This window comes from Schistocerca cancellata, chromosome 9 (genome assembly GCF_023864275.1).
Source record: "Schistocerca cancellata isolate TAMUIC-IGC-003103 chromosome 9, iqSchCanc2.1, whole genome shotgun sequence".
Classification (NCBI taxonomy): Eukaryota; Metazoa; Arthropoda; class Insecta; order Orthoptera; family Acrididae; genus Schistocerca; species Schistocerca cancellata.
Window position 1 is genome coordinate 508,010,605 of NC_064634.1, and position 11,894 is coordinate 508,022,498.

At 50.1% G+C, this 11,894-nt stretch overlaps 1 long non-coding RNA gene across 1 annotated transcript in view; it reads right to left on the reverse strand.

The window, feature by feature from the left end:
• Positions 1–10,983, reverse strand: part of LOC126100997 (uncharacterized) — a 572,422-nt gene extending 561,439 nt beyond the window's left edge. Inside the window, exon 1 of the long non-coding RNA XR_007522242.1 lies at positions 10,353–10,983. This is a non-coding gene — a long non-coding RNA (uncharacterized LOC126100997). The remainder of the gene's footprint in view (positions 1–10,352) is intronic.
• Between the last annotated feature and the right edge of the window lie 911 nt (positions 10,984–11,894).

Sequence of the window (11,894 nt, forward strand, 5' to 3'; positions counted from 1 at the left end):
GATATACTCTAGGGCTCTAAAGATGGCGACTAGCTCAGCAGTGTAAACGCTGCAGCCAGCCGCCAAGGACCGTTGTTCGGAATGGTCCCCTAGAGTTAGCGCATACCCGACACGACCAGCAACCATCGAACCGTCGGTGTAAACAATTCCAGAGCCCTGATACGTGGCCAGGATGGAATAAAAGCGGCAGCGGAAGGCCTCTGGAGGGACCGAGTCCTTCGAGCCCTGTGTCAAGTCGAGCCGAAGGCAAGGGCGAGGAACACACCACGGGGGTGTACGCAGAGGCGCCCGGAAAGGAGGTGGAACAGGGAAAAACCCAAGCCCACAGAGAAGCTCCTTGACGCGTACGGCGATCGGACAACCCGACCGGGGCCGACGGTCTGGCAGATGGACGACTGACTGCGGGAACAGGACACGATAATTGGGATGCCCGGGCAAGCTTAGAACATGGGCCGCATAAGCGGCCAGCAAACGTTGGCGCCGGAACCGCAGTGGAGGTACACCTGCCTCCACTAGTACACTGTCCACAGGGCTGGTGCGGAAAGCACCAGTGGCAAGGCGTATCCCGCTGTGGAGAATTGGGTCCAGCACCCGCAACGCAGATGGGGATGCTGAGCCATAAGCTAGGCACCCATAATCCAGGCGAGACTGGATTAACGCCTGGTAGAGCCGCAACAGGGTAGAGCGGTCGGCGCCCCAGTGGGTGTGGCTCAAGCATCTCAGAGCGTTTAGATGCCGCCAACACGTCTGTTTAAGCTGCCGGATATGAGGCAGCCAAGTCAACCGGGCATCGAAAACCACCCCCAAAAACCTGTGGGTTTCCACCACAGCAAGGAGTTCGTCGCCAAGATAAAGCCGCGGCTCAGGATGGACTGTTCGGCGCCGGCAGAAATGCATAACGCGGGTCTTGGCTGCCGAAAGCTGAAACCCATGCTCTACAGCCCAAGACTGCGCCTTACGGATAGCGCCCTGTAGCTGACGTTCAACAGCTGCAATGCCAGTAGAGCTGTAATAAAGGCAGAAGTCGTCAGCATACAGGGAAGCAGAGACAGAATTTCCCACGGCCGCAGCGAGCCCGTTAATGGCTATTAAAAACAGGCAGACACTTAAAACAGAACCCTGTGGCACACCGTTCTCCTGGACGTGGGTGGAACTATAGGAGGCTGCGACTTGCACGCAGAAGGTACGATACGACAGGAAATTGCGGATAAAGATCGGCAGAGGGCCCCGAAGACCCCATCCATGAAGCGTAGAAAGGATGTGATGACGCCATGTCGTATCGTACGCCTTCCGCATGTCGAAAAAGACAGCGACCAGGTGCTGACGGCGGGCAAAGGCAGTACGGATGGCCGACTCCAGGCTCACCAGATTGTCGGCGGCGGAGCGGCCTTTCCGGAACCCACCCTGAGACGGAGCCAGAAGGCCCCGAGACTCCAGTACCCAATTTAAGCGCCGGCTCACCATCCGTTCAAGCAACTTGCAAAGAACGTTGGTGAGACTAATGGGACGGTAGCTGTCCACCTCCAGAGGGTTCTTTCCAGGTTTCAAAATGGGGATGACAATACTTTCCCGCCATTGCGACGGAAACTCGCCCTCGACCCAGAGACGGTTGTAAAGGTCGAGGAGGCGTCGCTTGCAGTCCACTGAAAGGTGTTTCAGCATCTGACAGTGGATGCGATCTGGCCCGGGAGCGGTATCAGGGCAAGCGGCAAGGGCACTCTGAAATTCCCACTCACTGAATGGAGCGTTGTAGGGTTCAGAAGCGTCGGTGCGAAAAGAAAGACTCCGACGTTCCATCCGCTCTTTAATGGAGCGGAAGGCCTGGGGGTAATTCGCAGAAGCGGAACTCATAGCAAAATGCTCTGCTAAGCGGTTTGCAATGACGTCGGAGTCAGTACAAACTGCTCCATTCAGTGAGAGCGCAGGGACGCTGGCAGGGGTCCGATAGCCGTAGACGCGTCGAATCTTGGCCCAGACCTGCGAAGGAGTGACATGGAGGCCAATGGTGGACACATACCGCTCCCAGCACTCCTTCTTGCCTTGGCGGATAAGGAGGCGGGCCCGCGCACGCAGCCGTTTGAAGGCGATAAGGTGGTCTAAGGAGGGATGTCGCTTGTGACGCTGGAGCGCCCGCCGGCGATCTTTAATCGCTTCAGCGATCTCAGGCGACCACCAAGGCACAGCCTTCCGCCGAGGGGACCCAGAAGAACGGGGAATGGCAGATTCGGCGGCAGTAACGATGCCGGTGGTGACCGATTGAACCACCGCATCAATGTCATCACTAGAGAGAGGCTCAATAGCGGCAGTGGAGGAGAACAAGTCCCAGTCAGCCTTATTCATAGCCCATCTGCTAGGGCGCCCAGAAGAGTGACGCTGTGGTAGTGACAGAAAGATCGGAAAGTGGTCACTACCACACAGGTCGTCATGCACACTCCATTGGAGAGACGGTAAGAGGCTAGGGCTACATATTGAAAGGTCAATGGCGGAGTATGTGCCATGCGCCACACTGAAGTGTGTGAAGGCACCATCATTTAAAATCGAGAGATCGAGCTGCGACAATAAATGTTCAACGATGGCGCCTCGACCTGTTGCCACTGACCCACCCCACAGAGGGTTATGGGCGTTGAAGTCGCCCAATAGTAAGAAAGGTGGCGGCAATTGGGCTATCAGCGCAGCCAGGACATGCTGCGAGACATCACCATCCGGTGGAAGGTAAAGACTGCAGACGGTAACAGCCTGTGGCGTCCACACCCGAACAGCGACAGCCTCTAAAGGTGTGTGGAGAGGGACAGACTCGCTGTGCAGAGTGTGAAGGACATAGAGGCAGACGCCACCCGACACCCTTTCATACGCTGCCCTGTTCTTATAATAACCCCGATAGCCACGGAGGGCGGGGGTTCGCATTGCTGGAAACCAAGTTTCCTGAAGAGCTATGCAGAAGAAAGGGTGACGGCTGATAAGTTGTTGGAGCTCTGCTAGATGGTGGAAAAAACCGCCGCAGTTCCACTGGAGGATGATATTGTCCATGGCTGAGAAAGGCGTGAAAGGACTGGGAAGGCAATTTACGCCGCTTGTTCACTCACGGCCACCGATTCAGTACCCGTACGAGAGGCATCCATGGCGTCTGAGGGACCAGCGAGATCAAGGTCCTCAGCGGACGCTAGAATCTCGACTGCATCCTCAGACGCAGAGCGCGAAAGGTGCGGTGGGGTTGGCGCCACCGCAAGTTCTGTGGCCTTAGAGGTCTTTCTCTTGGACTTCTCTCGCTGAACCTTGGGTTGCACCGGCTGGGAAGGCTTCACCGATTCAGCCTCCGGGACAGAGGAGGATCGTGAAGCCCGACGCCCGGCCGCTGGTGAGGACTTATGCCACTGGCGGCCGTCATCCTTCCCGCTGGTGGAACCCTGGGAAGGGAGGGTCCCAAGGGAACTCTTACGGGCGAGAGTAGCCGAAGAAGTTAGACGCTTCTCCGGCTGAGAAGCGGGGACGGACGTCCCCGACGGGTGGGAGGAGGTTGCTCCTGAGGTAGGTGGTGCAGGAGCAACCGGTTGGGTAGAGCCCCCCACAGGCAAGGGGGCAGGAGGAGTCGTACTGCTTATCGAGCTGGCTGGAAGTCTCGAAACTGATGGGGCTAGCACAGTTGTCGTAGCAGCTGCATAAGAAGATGTCATTCTCACAGGATGGAGTCTGTCATATTTCCTTTTGGCCTCAGTATAGCTCAGCCGGTCCAGGGTCTTATATTCCATAATTTTGCGCTCTTTCTGAAAGACTTTGCAGTCAGGCGAGCAAGGTGAATGGTGCTCCCCGCAGTTGACACAGATGGGAGGCGGGGCACATGGAGTATCGGGATGAGATGGGCGTCCGCAATCTCGACATGTGAGGCTGGAAGTGCAGCGGGAAGACATATGGCCGAACTTCCAGCACTTGAAGCACCGCATCGGGGGAGGAATATAGGGCCTGACGTCACATCGGTAGACCATCACCTTGACCTTTTCCGGTAACGTATCACCCTCGAAGGCCAAGATGAAGGCACCGGTAGCAACCTGATTGTCCCTCGGACCCCGATGAACGCGCCGGACGAAATGAACACCTCTACGTTCTAAGTTGGCGCGCAGCTCGTCATCAGACTGCAAAAGGAGGTCCCTATGGAAAATAACACCCTGGACCATATTTAAGCTCTTATGTGGAGTAATAGTAACGTTAACATCCCCCAACTTGTCACAAGCAAGTAACCTGCGTGACTGGGCGGAGGATGCCGTTTGTATCAGTACTGAGCCAGAGCGCATTTTAGACAAGCCCTCCACCTCCCCAAACTTGTCCTCTAAATGCTCGACGAAGAACTGAGGCTTTGTGGAGAGAAAAGACTCCCCATCAGCTCTCGTACAAACCAAGAATCGGGGCGAATAACTATTACCTCCATCCTGAGACTTACGCTCCTCCCACGGCGTGGCCAGAGAGGGGAACGTTTTCGGATTGTACTTTTCAGCATTAAATTGAGCCCGAGAACGCTTAGAGACTGCTGGCGGCTGGCCGCCAGCGAGAGATGATGTACCACGCTTCATTGCGGGTCATCCGCCCTGATGCCACCTACTCCGACCAAGGGCCCTCCCCACGGGCGCCACCCAGCCGCAGCAATAGCCACCTGGCAGGATGGCCATTGCCGGGAGTCCTGATGCCCCAGGGAGACGGGCATCTACTCCTTGGCATACGTGGGGAGTTAACGGCGCAGGCATCAGTAGAGCGATCCCTGTGTTGTCAGGGGGCTACAACCAAGAGGGTACATGGCGGCCCCACCACAACGGACTGGCTACCGTGCTGGATCTTAGGTGCAAAACTGTCCAAGGTCGTCGTCGCAGTTAAAAGAGACACTGCAGAGTGCAGCGTGGGAATCGCATCCAGGGACGTATCCTCGCCCAAGAGATGGAAAACGAGCGGAACACTATTGCAACGACGAAAAAGCCGGCTAAAGATCTCAATGCACGACGGATACAGTGCACCACGTAAGGCGCCCTTCCCCAATTGGCTCGCTCTTCGGAATAATTTAGAAAGATGGAGGTCAAACCCGAGAGGGGACCATCACATAAGGCCGAAACATGTGAGACTCCTTTTAGTCGCCTCTTACGACAGGCAGGAAGACCGCGGGCCTATTCTAACCCCCGAACCCGCAGGGGGCCATTATTGCTGTCTGTTACTAACAAAGTGCTTTTCTATTTAGAAAACCTGACAATTTGATGTTCATTCTGGTACTGAAGATAAACACTTTTCAAAGGAGTTCTAGAACCTATTCCTGCCCGTATATGTAATCGGTATTTCGTTATGAACCTTTATGCTGTTTACAAGAATATATATAATTTGGTCTTTGGTTCGAATTATCGATTAGTTCGCTCCTTTCTGTATGACGGACAGAAGATCGTTAGCATCAGGCGCGTCTGTACGGAGGTGTCCGTGGACTGCTGCGTCGGCTATGGGCCGCTTACTGTGACGTCACTAACACTGCTGGACGGCCTTGTTATCCCGGGGGTGTCGGCTCAACTCAATCTGGCGCATGTGACGTGCCACTTGTGACGTCACGTGCGGAGCCCCGCCCTCCGGCAGTTTTGATGGCACCGCACTACTCTGGGCCGCCGGCGGCGCGCCGCACGCCAGCCCTCACGCTGCGCCTACTTTAACCCTTTCAGACCCTCTGGCTACAATTGTGTACATTAACTTTTACAGTCTGTTAGCTGCAACAAAAGTATTTCTTCCCTAACCTGAGCTACACACTTGCAAATGTTCAACTTTTTCATCTCGTGCAAATGCTGCCAACCGTTGGGCATCACTATAAAAATATCAGCAAGTCAATGTAGCAGTGGGCAGCAACTCGTAACCATCAGAATACATGGTTCGCTATATTCCAGTGTATATTTGAATATTGTTGTTGTTATTGTTGTAGTTGTTTAACATGGAAATTAATAAATGATCATTTTACTATTTATTACAATAGAGAATATTTCATAATCAGTTGTTTTAGTCCTTAAAGTGAAGCCAAGTGAACAAAGTACATTTTGGAAACGGGTACATATTATTGTATAAATCTTGCTCCTAAAATCATTAAAAAATCACCTAAGACCACTACCATATAAAGAAAAAGGTTTCTTCCTCCAGAAAAATTTCGGGTCTGAAAGGGTTAAACGGAAGGTTTTCTGCCGGTCTACCTGTTCCCTGTGTTAGGAAAGCGGGCGCTCTCGGAATGCAGGTCGCACCCGCGGAGGGCGCGCAACGCCGGTACGTCGCCACATTTCCGCTGTTCCACCGTCGCCGTCATTGTGGCAGGTGCAAGTGGGGATGAGCTATCTTAACTGAGAAGCCTAGCATCAGCCACTCCCGGAATTTCACTCTTCTGTAACGTACGACGCCGACCTTGCACCGTCTCCCACTGGGTACAGAAAAAAGTAGCATACTGCTGGAAGATCAACTGACTGATTGTACAATACACTACTGGCCATTAAAATTGCTACACCAAGAAGAAATGCAGATGATGAACGGGTATTCCTTGGACAAATATATTATACTAGAACTGACATGTGATAACATCTTCATGCAACTTGGGTGCATAGATCCTGAGAAATCAGTACCCAGAACAACCACCTCTGGCCGTAATAACGGGCTTGATACGCCTGGGCATTGAGTCAAACAGAACTTGAACGGCGTGTACAGGTACAGCTGCCCATGCAGCTTCAACACGATACCACAGTTCATCAAGAGTAGTGACTGGTGTATTGTGACGAGCCAGTTCCTCTGCCACAACTGACCATGCTACGTCACATATGTGAAAGCATGTGAAAGTTGCTGGATTTGGACGGGTTACTCCTGTAACTGAAATATCAGATCTGAAGATGGTTCTGAATGAACCGAAACCGGTCATATGAATAATAAAAAAATTTTTTGCAATCAAGACGGGTTTTAATCAACATTACTAAAGGACGTCGTTTATCGACACATTGGATGAACTTTGAGAATCCATCGTACATTCATGTACAAATATCCAACTGAACACGTTGCACTCAGTAGTTTATGCTTCAGTTCGGCGGCATCGTTTGTGTGTGGATGTTAATGGTGACCATTTCCAACACCTACAGTGATATCTTTAAGTTGGACTTTAAGCTACACTTTCACCAAAAATGAGGCAGCTCCGTCAATTTGTTTGCAAGTTATCGACTTTTAAACAGTGGATGTATTTTCTTGCAACCCTCTGTATTGTAGCTGGGTTGTTTCCACAACAGATTGCTCGCTTTTTCTGGTGGCCCTCCTGCGGACACGGCCATGTTTCGAGTACATGCAAACAGAAAACTCTACCAGCCGTTCAAAAATTCTAATACTTACACAAATGAAATAACTTAAGATGACTGCCGTATAAATCTTGAGATACCTCATATTTGTTGTCCCGTGTGGAGGAAAATTATCAGGCAAATTCTTGCACAAAGGTGAGAAGGGGACTGTAGCACCTCTCCAAATCAATGTCACAAGAGACTTCGCAGAAATTCCAACTAGGTTGGATCAAATGGCTCTGAGCACTATGCCACTTAACTTCTGAGGTCATCAGTCGCCTAGAACTTGGAACTAATTAAACCTAACTAACCTAAGGACATCACACACATCCATGTCCGAGGCAGGATTCGAACCTGCGACCGTAGCGGTCTCTCGGTTCCAGACTGTAGCGTCTAGAACCGCACGGCCACTCCGGCCGGCTCCAACTAAACTGTATTACACAGTAAAATAGCTTTGCGAGACGTATTTTATAAATACCGTTCTATAAAATCATTAAGAATGTGCTAGAGTACTTAAGTATATCTTTAAAACATTGTGTCGTCGCCTTAGCTTTTACAAAAGTGGCAACTGACTCTTTCGTATCATGTCGTCAACATGATTATTAAACGGAATCCGCTAAATTTCGGTTAGACGATGAATCACACAAATCTAAAGGCCGTGAATTCAACTAAATACGTGGAGATTGGAGTTACGAGTAACTTAAACTGGAAGGATCACAGGGATAATGTTGTGTGGAAAGCGAACCACGAGACTGTGATTCGTTGGCAGAACACTTGGAAAATGGAACAGGTTTACTAAAGAGATTGCCTGCACTGACCGTTCTCTTCAAGAGTATTGCTGTGCGGTCTTGGATCCGCGTTAGATAGGACTGATGGAGGACATCGAAAAACTTCATTGAAGGGCAACTCGTTTCGTATTATAGAGAGACACAGTAGAAACTGTCACGGATATCATACACGAATTGGGTTGACAATTATTAAAACAACCGCGCTTTTCGTTGCAGCAGGATCTTTTAATGAAATTTCAATCAACAACTTACTCCTCTGGATGTGAAAATATTTTGTTGCTGCCCTCCGACACAGGGAGAAATGATCATAATAATCAAATAAGAGAAATCAGAGCTCGCACAGGAGTGAAGTGTTCGTTTTCACGCCAGCTGTTCGAAAGTGGAACGTGAGTGTGGTTCGGTGAACCCTCTGCACGGCAATTAACTGTTAATTGCCGAGTAATCATGTCGATGTAGATGTTCGTCAAAGATCAGTGGCAGTATAACATAGGCCTTCGACAGGGTCGAAGACAGGAAATGTGAAGTAGCCTTTGCCGAGAAAACATCCCACCGTTCAGCTGGCGTTATTCAGGGAAACCAAAGTGAGATAAAATGTGAATGAGATCGAAGATCTACGCTGCCGACTATAAAGCAGTGCAGTATCTTATGCACCAACCTATCTTCCATGTTCATGTATGGTCACGAAGTGTAAAAGAGTCGTGATTTAATTACAACTGCCAATCTTTGTAAGTAAAGCAAACCCAATGCGCTGTACTTAAAAAGAGTTCCTACATATGGTACTCGTAGGTATAAGACAGACGGCCTACGTAACAGTTCCGTTTCATATTTCAACAAATTGTTACACCGGAAGTTTTGTAAGGGTTCATGACTAATGTTGTAGCCATAGGATACTACGTTTTGTGAAGTGCACTATTTCACATTTTTGAACATTTAAAACAAGTTTCCAACCTTTGCACCACTTTGGAGCATCTTTTTTCTGACAGTACTTAGTTATGGATAACTGCAACATTTGGTGAAGTGCTAAAAGGTTACTATTAACAAGTAACGTCTCCAGCTGTCGACAACTCTCTACCCAAGATAACATGCTACATCCTAACAAAACATCCTCAGTTCATACATAAGTTTCGTTTGGTAGGCCTATAAGATCATAGTTTTCAAGAGGTTTATCGGGAAAGCAATGTAGAACAATTCAGACGTGTTTGGAAAATTTTGTAATCCCTGTGCGCTAACTGCGAATTGTGTCACCGCCATCTCCCACCTTATCACCGATCGAGAGATTTTAACACGCTACAGTACTACGGAACTGCCTTGTTTGTTCAATAGGAACAATTTGTGGCGGACTAAGGCTGTACACTGAAGAAATGGATGCAACAGATGTGCACTGAAACTAGAAAACGACTTGACTGCAGCAAATAACGAACTGTTAGAATCGTAAGCATTACCAGTGGGTTCAACGGGATAAATGAGAATTTCGCGATAATAAATCCTATAGGAAAGACAGGTTTCAATATTATAATAAATCGTCAATCAACAACTTTGTTTTATCAATGATGTATCTGTCGGACTATCTTCACTCGCACTGGGTTTCGATGGACACAACGTGTAAACCCGGAAGAAAGGTTGCACACAGGATCCGTCTGCCCTACATCAGTGCTGCTAATACAAGAGTACACTGATCGTGGCGCCATACCAGCTACCGGGACTCCCCACAAATTACCGAGCGAGGTGGTGCAGTGGCTAGCACACTGGACTCGCATTCGGGAGGACGAAGGTTCAATCCCGTCTCCGGCCATCCTGATTTAGATTTTCCGTGATTTCCCTAAATCGTTTCAGGCAAATGCCGGGATGGTTCCTTTGAAAGGGCCTTCCCAATGCTTCCCTAACCCGAGCTTGCGCTCCGTCTCTAATGACCTCGTTGTCGACGGGACGTTAAACACTGCCCACCACCACCACCACCACCCCACAAATTCTCCGAACTGGAAGCATCTGTGGCCACACACACTACTGAATGAGCAACGGGAAAACACGTAACTGAGCTGCAACCGCGCTCGTTTGTTCAGATTCTGGTAGTAAACAGGGCAATCAGTAGAGATGAGGGCAGTTCTCTGACCTGTACAAGAGAGCAACGACGCGTGGGCGCAGGAAACACTGGCTGGCGCCTGCCGCGTCCCCCCCCCCCCTCTCACTCTCTGTCTCTCTCTCTCTCTCTCTCTCTCTCTCTCTCTCCCACACACAGACACACAGAAGCCTGCCTTACCTTTCTCCGGTAAGCTGTGCTCCGCCCTTCACGCCGAGAAGCTGCTACGCTGTTGAGAGTCCAGGCAGTTCCTTATGTACGTAATTCTGTTTCTACCAACCTTGTAGAGGAAGTTCCACTTTGCGTGCACTACAACTGTTACACGCCTACTGTACGATATGCATCCTCGGTACGTCGGAGATGTCACAAGACGTCACCCTCGAGGTTATGCTCATACACTGACGTCGCAAAAGGTCCAGCACATACCACCGCACATTTCTATACACTGCAGTTTACTCATCAAACTAACATGCGACTGTGCGCAAGAAAGCTGTAGCAACAGTGAGTGAACTCTGTCCTTCCAAGGCAAACACACTAACAATTTCACACGTGCATATCACGGTAGAAACTGATACACAAAATATGATAGCTACAGATCCAAAACCGTTAGGTTAGTTTTAAAATCTTCCGTGATCCACAACACCACATCGCTGAGCGTTTTCAAGCAACGGTGCTTCGAATTACATCTCCGAGCTGCGACCACAGCAGTAAATGCGAAGGTTATGCAGTCCACCGGAGAGGGAAGAGAAACAAAGTCACGCGCAGTCTCCTCGGCCACGACTGTCCCACGCCAGACGCACACGACCAGCAATGGCGCCCTCTGCACAGCTACTGAAGGTAGCGAGCTGCCGCAGATCAGATGCGAGAGATTCCGGACGCGTAACGGCGTCGCGCATGCGCGGTGCAGCGTCCCCCCCCCCCCCAACCCCACTCCATCCCCAGCCAGGGCGGCGCCTGCCCCCACCACACGTCTGCTAATAACTGGTCCAAGAGCGGGCGTAAGCAAGTTACACGCCGGCTGCGTTCCCTTAGCGTCTCCGCCAGCGCTGCTGGGCGAAAAATTAAATGCCTGGCCAGGAGGAGCGGTTGGTGCCGGGAGCCTCGCTAACAGCGTAATAAAACGCAGCGAGAATTGAGGCAGCGACGCAGGCACAGCCTTTGTGGCGCCGCTGTGTGATACGTGCACACAGCGCGGTGTGGAGCGACTAACTTTTGAACTAACGGTCAAAGTGTGTTCGGAGATAATTATAAGACGACGACAAGGATCAACACCTTATTTAAGCTTTCAATTATATTTACATAATTTACACCTTAATATTTCTTTCTATCCTTTTGTAAGTAGGCTGTTTATGTTTTCTTATTGGTAAAGAATAAGCGCTCTGTATGAAAATCACTGGCTGTGCTGTGTGCAGTCTGTGGTTAGTTTGCATTGTTGTCTGCCATTGTAGTGTTGGGCAGCTGGATGTGAACAGCGCGTAGCGTTGCGCAGTTGGAGGTGAGCCGCCAGCAGTGGTGGATGTGGGGAGAGAGATGGCGGAGTTTTGAAATTTGTAATATTGGATATTATGAATTGCTATGTATATTATGATTTTTCAACACTATTAAGGTAAATACATTGTTTGTTCTCTATTAACATCTTTCAATTGCTAACTATGCCTATCAGTAGTTAGTGCCTTCCGTAGTTTGAATCTTTTATTTAGCTGGCAGTAGTGGCGCTCGCTG